This window comes from Triturus cristatus, chromosome 1_2 (genome assembly GCF_964204655.1).
Source record: "Triturus cristatus chromosome 1_2, aTriCri1.1, whole genome shotgun sequence".
NCBI lineage: Eukaryota > Metazoa > Chordata > Amphibia > Caudata > Salamandridae > Triturus > Triturus cristatus.
Window position 1 is genome coordinate 75,071,544 of NC_140580.1, and position 14,114 is coordinate 75,085,657.

The window sequence follows — 14,114 nt, forward strand, 5'->3', positions numbered from 1 at the left end:
CCTTACCCTCCGAACGTATGTGCACATAAAACAGTAAATATCCCATGAAGTGGAAGGGTATGGCTGTTTATCTTTAATTGCAGTCCTCAGTCATGGGCATCTTATTATTTGTGATGAACCAGTTCCTCAAGGTCGTAAAAAGCTTTGTGTTTTGGGCGCCTCATGTAGGACTGACAGACTTGACCAGAGCAGGTTACTGCAGTGCTTCATCTCTGCTGGCCGTGTAGAGACAACATCTGATTTTATGAACAAACTATGTTTCTTTGACTTATTTCATATGAAGATTGAATATTATTTTTCACCTTTAAACATTTTGCCTTAAAATATTTATTTTAAAGAGTTCCAGGATGAAACTGGACCTTCCGGAATATCGTATTCATCATTAATTATGGAAAACATCAATTAAAGGTAAGAAACTCTAGCTGATTTTAGACTCTATCAGACAGCATTCCTAGCCAAACAGGGCTCATACTGGCTCTCTCCCCCAGAGGAGTATATTCCAGTCTGGCTACAGATTGAAAAAATATTACTTAGTAACCTTTCCCGTGCTACCCTCTTCACCTCAAACTTCACAAACGTCACTTGCTCAAACAACATTTTTAAAAACACCAGGTCTGCACTGATGAAAGTAGACAAATGTTTAGACACCAGCAATAAAGGATCCTATTACGAGTCCATTTGGGATAACCAGAAAATCTTATACAAAGGGGCGACCCTACACAAAGACTCCTGAATCAAGAAAGGCATCTTCTTTCCACACCGCCTATTTCGGTCAGGTTACCCCCTAACATTTAAAGATGTACAGAATACTTGCAGTCTGGACCCCTTAGAATGCTGCAATTTTCTAAAAGTAAAGGCAGCAATAACCAAAGCTAATCTTGAGCCCACTTCACCCTCCCTACTTCAGTACTTAGCGAGAATAAACAGACTAGGACATCAGGTCTCTTGGCTCTACAAATTAATCCGCCCTCAACAATCATCCCTAAACAAGAAGCTTAGATCCTACTGGGAATCGCACTCCACTTCCCTGATCTCGGAAGCTGAATGGTCCAAAGCCTGGAGCAAAGCTTCAAGAAATAACATTTCCCAAGCCCTCTCCCAGACTAAATTCTGGCTTTTACATAAAGCCTACTGGACACCAGCCCGATTACACTCACAAAAGATACGCGATGATCCTACCTGCTGGAACTGCAATGACAAGATAGGCGACCTAGCCCACCTACTATTCTTCTGCAAAAGTGTCGTTCCATTCTGGGACAATGTGTTCACCTTCATCTCAGACCTCTTTTCTTGCCCCCTCGAAAGGGAACTTTCTACACTGACATTTGGTTTCCTTAGAGTAAACTTGCCAAATGACAAGGACAGAGCGCTATTAGATCTGCTCTTGACCGCAGCAGTTAAGACCATACTAAACAACTGGAAAGACACAAGCAAAGCGTCCTATAAGTGGTGGTTGACCTGGATCACCAACCTCAGGGGAGCTGACAACATTGCACTCCAGTACTCGCCATGGAAACCTCCCCTCAGACACACGTGGGACTCCCTTGATTTCTACTTTGACTCACATAAACCACCATGATCAACTTGCACCGAGTGGCTCCATCACATTCACACTCTATCCACACTTTTGAGTCATCCCCTCATTACTCACTACATCTAACTGCTGCACCTAACACAGTACACACTTCATGTCATTGCTACATAATGTTAATTATATTGCCTGACTGCTTATATTAACTAGGTCTCCTTTATTAATACATAAGGCATAGCTCTACTTTGAAATTGGATGTATCCAGATGCTAAGTGACAGTGTTTTATTGCTACCATCTATGCATACTGCTTACAATGACGTCATTTTGGTTTCTTTTACCTATGTACCTTTTGTGTTATGCTTTGTATGTCCCTTATATTTTGGTATGTTCCTTTCTGTTTTAAAACTTCAATAAACTTGTGAAATAAAAAAGGTAAGAAACTCTACCTTACTTTGCACATTGGGTTAATGTGTTTGTTGTTTGCCTCCATGAAAGGAGAGAAGAGAGAAGTAGTGTTCTGTATTTAGGTCCAGCCAGGTTACCCTTAAATGGGTCTTTTATTATTGTGCTACTCGCAGCATGTGGATGATTTGATACATTTAATGAGGGCACAAATAAGGTGGGCCAGTGTACCAGCACACTGGATAGTGTGGGGACTTCTTAAGCGAAGAAGTTGCTAGATCTCCAGTGGAGCATGTAGGCACCCTGTAAATCTTGGGTAGTTGAATGTGATGTCCTTGAAGTAGCTTTGGGCTTTGAATCAGATTTATCATTTCATTTGCATACTCTTGCCTTCTGGTGTTTGAATCTGGAATATTCCAGAGTTTTGAAGAGCAATCCTGTGGCCACCAACAGATTCAGGAGACAAAAACTAAAGCTTCCCTCATTTAACAGCAGTTCCATATTTTTTTCAATCTACACTTTTTGTCAAGTCTGAGCAGCTCTTAACACTTTCTCTTCTTTAGAGATTTCCGTGAGAGGCTCATTTCTTGATGAAGTAAGACTGTGATGAACATGGACAAGTCATATAGTTTAAAGTATGTTATTTATCTCCTCTGGAGTTCTCATAATAATGGTGAACACAGTGTCTTATCTTTTACTCTCATTGCCATCTCCAGGTTTAAACAGCAGTAATAACTGCATATTATTTTAATATTATTATTACGTGAGCAGTATAAGAGAACTTGTGGCTAGTTCTATCCCCTGTTTCTGAGAAAACATAGAAATATAAGAATAGCAGTGAGGGTTTGAAAGCACAGCCATTGATGTACACTGATGTAGAGGTTTCAATAAATTCCTTGCCTACCTATTGTAAAGGAGCCTTTAAATGTGACTCATGAATAGGCTCCAGTGGGATTAGGTCTTTGCCTCCAGTTGCTTGTGCTGTGCACTGCTGGTGAAGCTCACTCTCGCATAGTGAGAGCGGTGAAAAGGGTACGTTTTTTTACAAGTTTCCTGAGTGCAGGTGAAGTGACATAATTTTAGGGATCCACAGATAGTTCCACAACTCATTAGCATGTCTCTGATGCACAGATCTCGGACTACAAAACAGTCATACCCTGTTGACTGAAAATCTACAAAACCTTCATTCTTGACTACTATTATTTTTATGTCCAATGGCAAAGCATAATAACAGCATGTGGTCAAAAGCATTGAGTGCTAAAGCTTTTAGAGTTGCAGATATGTTCTGATAGGCCAGGTTACTGCAACACGTGTGTAGTGGCAGTAAAAACCCTTTGGTGCAAAAAGAACTTTAACCTCACTTGGCTTGCTAGATAGTATCATTGCAAATTATGAGGGCCTAGATCACTGATGATGAAGGAAGGACGGGTCCAGGAATGGCTGATCTCCGGCACTCGGAACTTCACTACCCTTTGAAGAACAAGCAATGCCTTGTTGGCCTTCAACACCTGAAGAAATTATAGCTTAGTAAAGCAACATACAATAGTGTCTCAGTAGATGTCCTTATTATGTGAGGTGTTCTCATAAAGAAATCGCCATCTTCAAAACTAGCCTCTCTGTTTACAAAGCCATCACGTCCTGTCTGATCAGCTCAGATCTCGGGCGCACTCCTACAGCCAAGACACCAGGAGACTGGAGACGAAGAGATACAAAATACTGAATACCAAGCCAAAAGGCCTTCTCCATCTTTGTATCCAGAAACTAGGACAAAATAACTTTACCTAAGAGGACTGCCCCAACCCAATTCCAATTTAGAAAAGAACTAGAGAGACACCTCTTCAAAAAACTGTACATCACAATGCAGTGACAGTCCACTTCTGCCTAAGACTTAGCTACTCCTCCACTCACTTGTTGGCTATGTTTTTGCCGTCGAGTTGAAAGGCAGTACATAGTGCTGCACTGCCTTTCAGTTGTTCTACAATTATCAGATAGATACAGATGTATGTCCATAAATTAGAGCTTGTGGGTGCTTTTAATTTATTGCCTCTGCCAATGATTGACAATATTTTGCAGCTAACATACTTTTTTTTTTATCTCTGTCAAAAGAAGAGGGGTGACTAGAGCTAGAGAAAAATACAGCATTAAAGGAAGAGCATCCACAAACATTCCACCACAATCCTTGCTGTAGTCCAATATAGAGCTAGGCCTACTGAGGCTAGTAAGGGATATGGGCAATAATGTGAAACAAAATGTGTGTACCCACTATTGCTACAGATAAAGGCATATAATTTACAAAGCAAGGAAACACTGACTGGTCATTGCCTTAGTAAAATAATTCTCATTGAAATGTTTATTATTTTTAATAACAATTAAAAGATGCAGTGTAGCCCATACCTGTAATAGTTTAACTTTTAGAATCAGCTTTTGAAGGGGTCACTAGATAACCCAGGGCAAGACAGCTGCACTTTAATGCGAGGGAGCCAGAAACCAACACTCACTGTTACCAATGTGTAGCAAAACCTGGCTCCTGAATTAGAGACAAAACTATGGGGGTTAATAGCTGCTCTGACGACCACCTGGGACTGTGAAGAGAAACCAAGAGTGCCCCTTCCCCCCACCTGTATGCAGGGCGACTGAAATCACTTGGTGCCATAAACAACTGAGCGTTGCTCAGCCCGCCCATCCCCCTGAACCCTGCCCGGGGTGTGACCATTCGCCTTATGGGTATTTCTGGTCAGAGCCAGTCCCATCTCACGTTTGAGGCAAAACGATCCACCAAACCCTTAGGCTTTGGCACCATAGGGGAAAATCTGAGGTCTGAGATAACAGGTGAAACAGACTCAACATCACTGCTATAGGCCATGCAGTAGATATTGACTCGGCCAAACTAGATAAACAAACCACCCACATTGCCACAGCTGACTAGCGAATCTCTGACTTAGAGGATGATCTGAAGCAAGTCTCCGCCAAATGCTTGAATATGGAAAAAGTACTGACGGTGCTCCAAGCTAAAAATGAAGACCTTGAAGAGCGATTGCGCCACAACAACGTGCTCATTATTGAGATCCTGGAGTTCACAAAAAATGGCTAAATGGAGCTTTCTGTGTAAACGATGCTGGTGTCACTGTTTGGAGCTCACAACCTTTTCAGTCTGCTAGTGGTGGAGCGGGCGCACTGATCTTTGGTGAAGCGGCATCCATCGTTTGCCCCTCTGCGCCACGCCATTGTAAAGCTCCTAAATTACAGGGATCGCAATACCGTGCTCAGGTTTACAAGAGATAAAAAAGAGCTTAACTACCAGGGAAATGGCATCTACTTTTTCTCCAGATTTTACGATCGCCATGCAGTCGCCACGAAGGGAGTGCCTCCCATTAAACAACAGCTACAAAAGGCAGGGATAAACTATGCTGTACCCAGCACACTTACAAATTGACCATGAAGGCCAACAAAAAGTCTTCAACGCCAAGATGGCATCGGTGTACCTGAAAACCCTCCTTAAACAACGCAACGAGACACAGGATTTGGATCCAGATGACAAACAAAATTAAATGGCTGAGGATTGTAGCAACCATACCCTTGAGACTTGTATCATGACTTTACTAGGAGTTGCTGAGCTCTTTGCTTCTTGCGACTTTGGACGCTTAACAGCTAGATAGCCCCTTGTCCTGAAGACAGATTCACTGATAAGAACTTAACCTGATCTCCCTGACCACATCCGCCAGTTTGGGGGTTTTTGTGGGTGCTTTAACTGCCTCCCATAGGAAATCCCCACATGTCAACAGATGTTTGGTAGTTAGGGGTTACCTGCTGCAAAGCTGGGTTTGATTTTTGGGATAGGTTTCTGAGTGGAATGGCTGTAGTTCACTGGCCAGTTGTGATATGCCATTGTGGATGGGAAGGGGAGAGTATCTCCAGCTGGATCTACTAAATGAGCAATATACACCCATGATGAAAGTTGATTGCAACCCCACTGCTTTTTGTTAAGAGCTCTCATTACAGGAATATGCACATCAATGTACACTTTTGTGTTCCCACACATCACCCACCCCATGTAGTCTGATGGCCAACTTGAGATGCCTCGCATGGAATGTCAGAGGGCTTAACAACCCTTGCAAGACTAAGACAACTCTGGGCATACTTGGCACAAAACAATATGGTATTAGCCCTATTTCAAGTAACCCTTCTCACACCCCAACCTGAAATCCAACGCTATGCAAAATGGGCTTTGCACATCTATTTTTCCTCATAGTTTGCGTACTCCAGGGGCGTGGCACTTCTGATGTGACGGGAGACACAGTTTTGTTACATATGTACAGTGTCAGACTCACAAGGCCGATTTGTATCATTGTGCACGGAGTCTTGTAAGGGCACCACATTACTATAGTGTGCACCCTCAAATTTTATATCAATTATACAAGATCACACATTAATATAAATCTGGTGTACTAGGCATGGGGAAACCTGTCCATTTATTTCCTTGATACATGCCACGTCGTCCAGACCGGATTTGTGGCTGTGTCTGCTGATGTTGGCATGTGGACTACCGAGGTGCACCACCTGGCACACACCCTCTCTGATCACTGGCCGGTTCTGCTACTGCTTGACATCCCGGGACGCCAGGTTCGCCGCCCCACCTGGCGTATGTCCCTGAATCCTAGCACACAACGTTCAGCACCGGATCATGGAACATTGTTTGAAAGAATACATGACACATAACAAACACCCTCGAGCCAAGCTTCTAGCACGAGGATGCCAGTCATTGTACACACTACAACTTCTCCCTCCCCACAAGAAACTAAAAACAAAGAACAACCGAGCAAAACAAACTGAATCAATTATAGTACAATAGACATGAAATCAAAATAAACAAAGAAGCTTATAAGAAGCGATAAATCACAGCATCATGACAAAATATAGTCATTTAATTTTGAGGGCAATCTCCTACAGCGAACTCCCAATTCTGATGAAGAGGAACATGCATCCATGTTGGTCACAACAGAGCGAGTACCTGAACTATGTTCCGGACTGGGATGAATAATGGGAAACAGGGTGGAAGAATTTCCAACATCAGCAGGAGAATCGTGTAGTAAATGAACCCAATCAGAATCCTCTAATTCTTGTCTGGATAATTTAAGTAAGGAATCAGCTTGAGAATCAGAAAGATGAACCAGCGATCTTTTATTTCACCATCCTTTATGACCAAGCAAGGCTGAGCCTTTACTGACACCAGTAACCTGCACTGGGGGAGAAAATCTTGAAGACCCCTTTGGTACTTTTTTAGGATTCTTAATGAGAACCCAACTACCAACTTCCAGGTGTGGGGAATTGAAAAGTTTACCATCATCATGAATACTTTTCATGAGACTTTGTTTTTGAGAAACTCTAGAAGCTACCTCCCTGTTGCAAAGAGAGTTTTTGTCATGTTTGTTAATCAACCACTTTGGAAACAAATTAGTGTGAGCAGCCCTACCTCTTAGAAGCGAAAATGGTGAAACCCCAGTGGTGCAATGGGGAGAAATGTTGTAAGCCTTAATTTTGCTTTAAGAAAGTCTTGAACATCTTGTTAAGAGGAAAGAGCTGTTTGAATAGCATCTTTAACTAGTCTATTTGCTCTTTCAACCAAACCGTTGGAGGTTGGCGAGTAAAGAGCAACTTTAAAGTGTGTGACATCACAATCAGTAAGAAAAGAACTGAATTTCTGAAAAATGAAATGAGTGCCATTATCTGAAACTAAAACCGAAGGCGAACCTTCAACAGAAAATACTTTCTTCAAAAATTTGATGGCATTAGAAGAATTGGGTGAGTCACAAAACATGTGATAAATCCACTTAGAGTGGTAATCAATCAACAAAATGATGTACTTTAGATCATGTGGCAAAAGATCGTAAGGTCCAGAAAAATCTAAACCAACTTTGTCCCAAGGTTTTGTGGGAAAAGGAACAGGGTGTAGTGGTGTATTCATGACTTTGCATTTCTTATTCGATAATAGACAGTCAGGGCATGAATCGATTAAAAATTTGACTTGGGATTCTAAGGATGGCCACCAATAGTATGACTTAATGAGCTGAGAAGTCTTTGAAATTCCTTAATGACCTTTGTGAGCAAACTTAATGATGTCATTCCTGAGACTGGAAGGGGGAACAAACCAATCGTGTTTCATGACCATGTTATTATTGACTAAAGATAACTCGGATGCAACCATGGCAAAAGCTTTCAACCCATTGGAAAGTTTCCTATTTTCTGGCCAACCTTTAACAATATACTCAGAGACAAGTTTAAGATTTTCATCTTTATGCTGTGCTTCTAACCAAGATTCTTCAGTGATATTTGGACAAGAATATACAGTATCAAGAGTAGCAATGACACATTCTGTATCCTCTGAATTCTCAACCTCTGAGGGATCATGAAAAGCCATGCGAGAAAGGCAATCAGCTCTAATGTTCCTCCCTCCAGAAATAGGTTTAATGGAGAAATGGTATTCTTGTAACTTAGACAGCAGTCTAACTAACCTAGCCAATGCTTTGCCAAGTCCATTACCAGTTAATAACTGCGTAAGAGGCTTGTGATCTGTGAAACGTTCAAATTGACGCCCCCAAATGTAATTCTTGAACTTTTCGATGGCCCAAACACAGGCAAGAGCCTCGCGTTCAATAGTACTGTAATGAGTTTCAGATGGAGAAGGCTATGGTGTGTTCTTTACCTGAAACCGATTGACCAAGAACAGCACCTAACCCTGTGAGGCTAGCGTCTACCATAATGAAACATTTTGAGGAGTCGTGAAAAGGGTGCAGGGCAGGTGCATCCATAATAAGTTTCTTAACTTGATTAAAAGAAGTCGAAACTTCTTCAGAACAATCACATTTTGAATTGAGGAGGAGGAGAGAACGCAAAGGCTCAACTGTTTGTGCATACCCTTTAACAAAACGGGCGTTGTACTCTGCTAAGCCTAAGAAAGACCGAAGTGCGTCTTTGTCTTTGGGAGGAGTGGCATGACTAATAGCTTTAATGAGAGACATTTTGGGCTTGATACCCTCCGGAGAAAGTGTATGACCCAAGTATTCCAACTGCTGTGTGGCAAATCTACATTTTTCAGCCCTGATTGTCATGCCTGCCTCATCCAATTTGCTTAAAACAGAAAATAAGTTGTTCAAATGGGTCTCCCAGTCATTAGCATAGACAAGAATATCATCTTGGTAGGCTTGGACTCTGGAATGTTTTTAAAGAGATTGTCCATAATTTTTTTAATACGCTGGCTGCCGAGGCTAAGCCAAAAGGTAATTTAAGGTATTTAAACACTCCAAATGGTGTGACAAAAGTTGTGAACTCCTGAGAAGCAGCTGTTAAGGGAACCTGATGATAAGCTGAACGCAGATCAATGAGTGAGAAAGATTTCGCCGCTCCCAAATTGGCCAGAAGTTCGTGAATTTTGGGAAGTGGATGACAGTCAATAAGTATGTTATTATTCAAAGTGCGTAAGTCCGCACATAATCTGACCTCACCAGATTTTTTGCGGACAATAACGATGGGAGAAACCCACTCTGAGGAGTCACAAGGAGCAATGACGCCATCATCACATAATTTTTTAAGGACGGATTTAAGTTCATCCTTTGCACGAAGAGGCAAAGGACGTACCTTATGGACAAAAGGTTGAGCGTCAGATTTCAACCTAATTTGGTGTTGAAAACCTTTGACAGTTCCTAACTTTTCAGAAAATAAATTTGGAAATTTATAGGACTGTAACCCTGAGGGGGATCACCAAGAGCAATTGGATTATCAGAACCTTGAATAAGACGTAAACCCATTTTCGCCAGATCCTGCCAGCCAATGATATTGCGTCCTCTAACTGCAACATACACCTTTGTGAAAATTGATCTCCCTAAGCATTCCATAATATAATTGAAATATCCCAACATGTCTATGTCAAACTCGCCGAAAGCCTTGGGGTTGATGTCAGTTTGACACAAAGTGATGGAACCTTTCCATTTATCGTGAAATATAACATCTGATAAAATGGTTACGGAAGAACCAGTCTACCATAATGGGAATTTCCACGTTACCAAAGAATGCGGTTCCTAAAGGGCCTTTCACAAAGTGAGGAGTAAAAACGGAATTGCATTCAATAGAAACTACCATATCTTGAAACTCATCTGAACAATCATTAATGGCTTCAGAGTAGTCAACGCTATTAATACTGGTGGGTTTTTTGAGGATCTGCATGAACCTTGAAAATGACCAATCTTTTTACAAAGAACACATCTTTTCCCAATAGGATAATTGCTTTAGTGTGATTTAGACCCACATCTATAGCAGAAAGTATTTCCTTTTTTGACTAATTGTTTAGTAGGTTTATGCGTAGAAATAGCATTCACAGAGTTGACAATGTCTTGTGTAGAAGTCTTGAAAGAGTTGGGAGATTGATCTTGTTGAAGGACCTTCGAAGTAACGATAGATCTCTCGATACTCTTGGCGATATCAATTGTTTCTTGGAGGGATGGTTTTCTACAACTAAGAAGGCGTTGCTGAATTTTTCGTGAGAAACAAGCAAAAACAAATTGATCACGAATGTAAATTTCAGGGTCAGCTTCAAACTCACAAGTTGACGCTAAAACTCGCAACTGCGCGATATACTCTTCCACAGATTCATCTTCACCTTGTTTTCTCCTAAAGAAATTATGTCTCTCAAGCATAATGTTTGACTCCTGATTGTAGTGATTTGCAAGATGCGATAATGCCTCTTTATAAGCGTTCCAATGATCAGGATCACCAGCTTCACCAGCAGGAGTAGGAAATTTGGGTAAGTTCTCAAAAACATGTTGTGCAGCAAGACCTAGACACCCATAAAGAATTTCTACCTTACGTTCTGGAGGAAATTTGATGGCATCAATGGCTATGATGAAGTTTTCAAAAGCTTTTTCCCATTGACGCCATGGAATACTGAGTTTTCCAGGTTGCTGCAAGAAAGGAGGCGGTTGTGCGATTTGCTGAGAAGAAGCCATTGTTGTGTGTAAAATTATCAATGAAAATGTAAAGGAGGTGTTGAGGCAAAGACAAATATAATTTAAATAAGTTGAATGCAATTGCTGGTGTAAAATGAAAAAAAAAATGTCTTTAAAAGGATGAACTCAACGCTATAAGCAGGCAAAACTAAATAACACCATGTGAAATAATGTTGTAAGGTGAGCCTATCACCGAATCTGAAGGCTCAAGCGTGTAAATAGAATAGTACTTTGAAACTGACAAGGTGTGCCTGTCACCGTAGAAGCGTGCAGGCTGGATCCTACCTGGGATCGAAACGAGGATGAGAGATCACAGGAGAAAGGCACGAATGAAGGAATCAGCTGTGCCTCCGCAGCGTAGCGTTATCTGCCTCGGATTACCGTGGTAACGAAGAAGCTGACCGCAAGATGGCTGCCAGCAACGCTGCGCATACGCGTCATGCGTTAGTGCGCATGCGTGAAAATGCGAGGTGAGGCAGCATTACTTGTAACTCAGCAATGAAGCGTTGATGGGAAGTGACAGGAGGAATGACATCACGATCCCCGATACGCCGGTCTGCCCGAAACTGCCAAAACTGTTGTTTGTACCAGAATGAAATCAGGAGCAGGAACCTTTGAGGGCTTCCGCTTGGGGCAGATGCAGGAAACGACGAGCAGGATAATTGATGAATCCGAGTGATGAGAAGTTTTGGCTGGTGGGTGCTGGACGCGCAGCTTCGTCCGCTTGTCGCCAAGTGAAGTAATGAAGTCCAGGAACACTTTTAGGATCGTAAGTTTTTCTTTAATTCATGTAAATAATCACCCACAACCAGACGCTCCCGCCGCATACCAGGATCTCCGACAACTGAATAACGTTGCCAGAATCCTGGCACGCAACGTTCAGCACAGGATCATGGAACATTGTTTGAAAGAATACATGACACATAACAAACACCCTCGAGCCAAGCTTCTAGCACGAGGATGCCAGTCATTGTACACACTACAGTCCCCAGGTACCCTGAAAGATGTTCTGTTGCCGGGATAGCCTGGAATACTTTCAAATAAATTATGGTTCAGTAGTTGACATGGGTACGATTTGGGAGACATTTAGGGTGGTCATTATGGGGCATTATATTTCTAAATGTCACAGAATACTAAAATCCATTTGCCACCAACTAAAACTGTCGGAGTGCGACACTGGCACACTGGAAAGCGAATGGCGTAACAAACCTAACTCGGCTACGTCAGCTGAAATCAAGCTAAAGGTGTCTGAGTGTAATGGCTATGCAGACCAAGAGATCACATTTCTGACTAGGCATGCCACGGCTAGTAGGTATAGCTAGGGGGAGCGGCCTGGTAGGACGCTAGTGACCTTGCTCTGAAAACCCTGGGCGGGAGACAATGTACCAAGTATTGTTGACAAGGGGAGACGCATGTCGCAGCTGACGGCATTTTAATCAACTTTCCGAAGTCCTAAGCTGCAGGACTAAATGTATAGGGGTATGTTGATTCCAGCTGGAGTTTGAGGTACTTTGTGAGGTTCCCTGCAGGTGGTGATACGGGGTGAGTGCCTCTCGAGGGTGGGGGGCACTAGGCGTCGCCTAGAGCAGGACCTGCTGGAGGGAAACATGATTTGACCCTTTACAGCAATGCACGTGTGACGCAACAGATAAGAGCACGGAGCCACCTGAGGCTCAGGGCAGAGTGCGGAAGCTCTGGGATAGACTGGACTGCCACACGAGGTGAAAGCACGGATAGTGACTTAACAGGGAGGGGGGACAGATCAGGCCAGCTGTTGGCCTGGCTGCTTAAAAGGGAAAGACCACCCCCATTGATCGTTGTTTTGCTTCGCCCCGACGGAACCATTGCAGCGAGCCAATGTGAGATACATTCCTTGATGAGGGAACACCTGGCAGGAGTGCACGGGGAGCTCGCAGCTGACTCGCTAAGTGAAACGATGGCCTTCCTGGCCCTGGCGGCGGTTCCCAGGCTTACGGCAGCCCAGAGGGACTCATTGGAGGGGAGATACAGTGGAGGAAGTGTCGGCATCCATACAATATATGGCCTGCGGTAGATGCCCTGAGCGACTCCCGGAGAAGTATCATCAGGCCTGCTCTGCGTTACTTATCACTCCTACTGAAGACGTCGCAGGAGGCTAGGCGCTGGGGAGAATGACCTCCCTGTGAGAGATGCCCTGATTACAATGACCCCTAAGCCTAACAAAGACCCGAGGGACCCGGGGTCCCATAGACCGCTGTTATTGTTGAGAGTCGACCCGAAAATACTCTCGAAACTGCTAGTGGCACAGCGCGGCTACGGCGGCTTGTATCGCATCTGGTCGAGGAGGACCATTCACATGTGCAGTCACACTTATGTTTTCGCTATTTTCCGAGTCTTCAGGTTGGAACACGTGTTGCTCAAGCATTGTCTGCAATATAGGCGTAGAGTTAACAGAGATATGCAGTTTTGATTTTTTAAATTATTGTTCCATCCTAATCTCTCACCTAGACACAGAAAAATATATTTTGAAAAATAACACGGACAACATTCATAGGCCAAAGAAGCGCGAATGTACATGATCAGAAGTGATCAACCAATTGGCACCTTCAATGATAGTCTTTCACTTGTACTGGCTATTACGAATGGCATTTGAGCATTCAAGAGTGTCAAGTAACCCCGCAGCTTTTGTTTGGGCGGGTACTTGCAGTAACATGTTTGCCAAGAGCCCCTGTTTGGACTACCTTCAACATATCTTCCGTTCCGAGTACCTCCTGGATGACTTACTTTAAATTTCTCTTAAGAATGCTCGGCTATATTAGTGGGGTATAGTTCTACGTATACGTTCCTATATACTGAAATCGTGTACATTTTATATGTCCTCCCTATTGCACGGGGAGTGAATTGTTCATGGTGTTTGGAATCCTGACAAGATTTCACATTCAACTAAAATGGTTTGACGTTGTTGACATTGTTGTGACTATGAATTTATAATTAATTTGATTACAGTGTAATCTAACAACAGAACGCCGACAGATCACTGTGTTTAAAATAGCCACTACATACACAATAGCTTAGTACATCATGCTTATATCAGATTCACGCTGCATAAAATGTACAGCTTCATGCTAGTTGTGCATTCACGTCTCAGCCAATCGCTGTTTAACAAATGCTTCCTGTATTCATGTTAGTTCTGCAGTGGGACTGT

At 42.7% G+C, this 14,114-nt stretch overlaps 1 protein-coding gene across 8 annotated transcripts in view; it reads left to right on the forward strand.

The window, feature by feature from the left end:
• IKZF5 (IKAROS family zinc finger 5) overlaps positions 1-14,114 on the forward strand; it is a 67,271-nt gene that overhangs the window by 31,623 nt on the left and 21,534 nt on the right. For all 8 annotated transcript variants that reach the window (XM_085601800.1, XM_085601780.1, XM_085601764.1 and 5 more), the window contains one exon: positions 339-408. The gene's annotated coding sequence lies outside the window, so the exon portion shown is untranslated. The remainder of the gene's footprint in view (positions 1-338; positions 409-14,114) is intronic.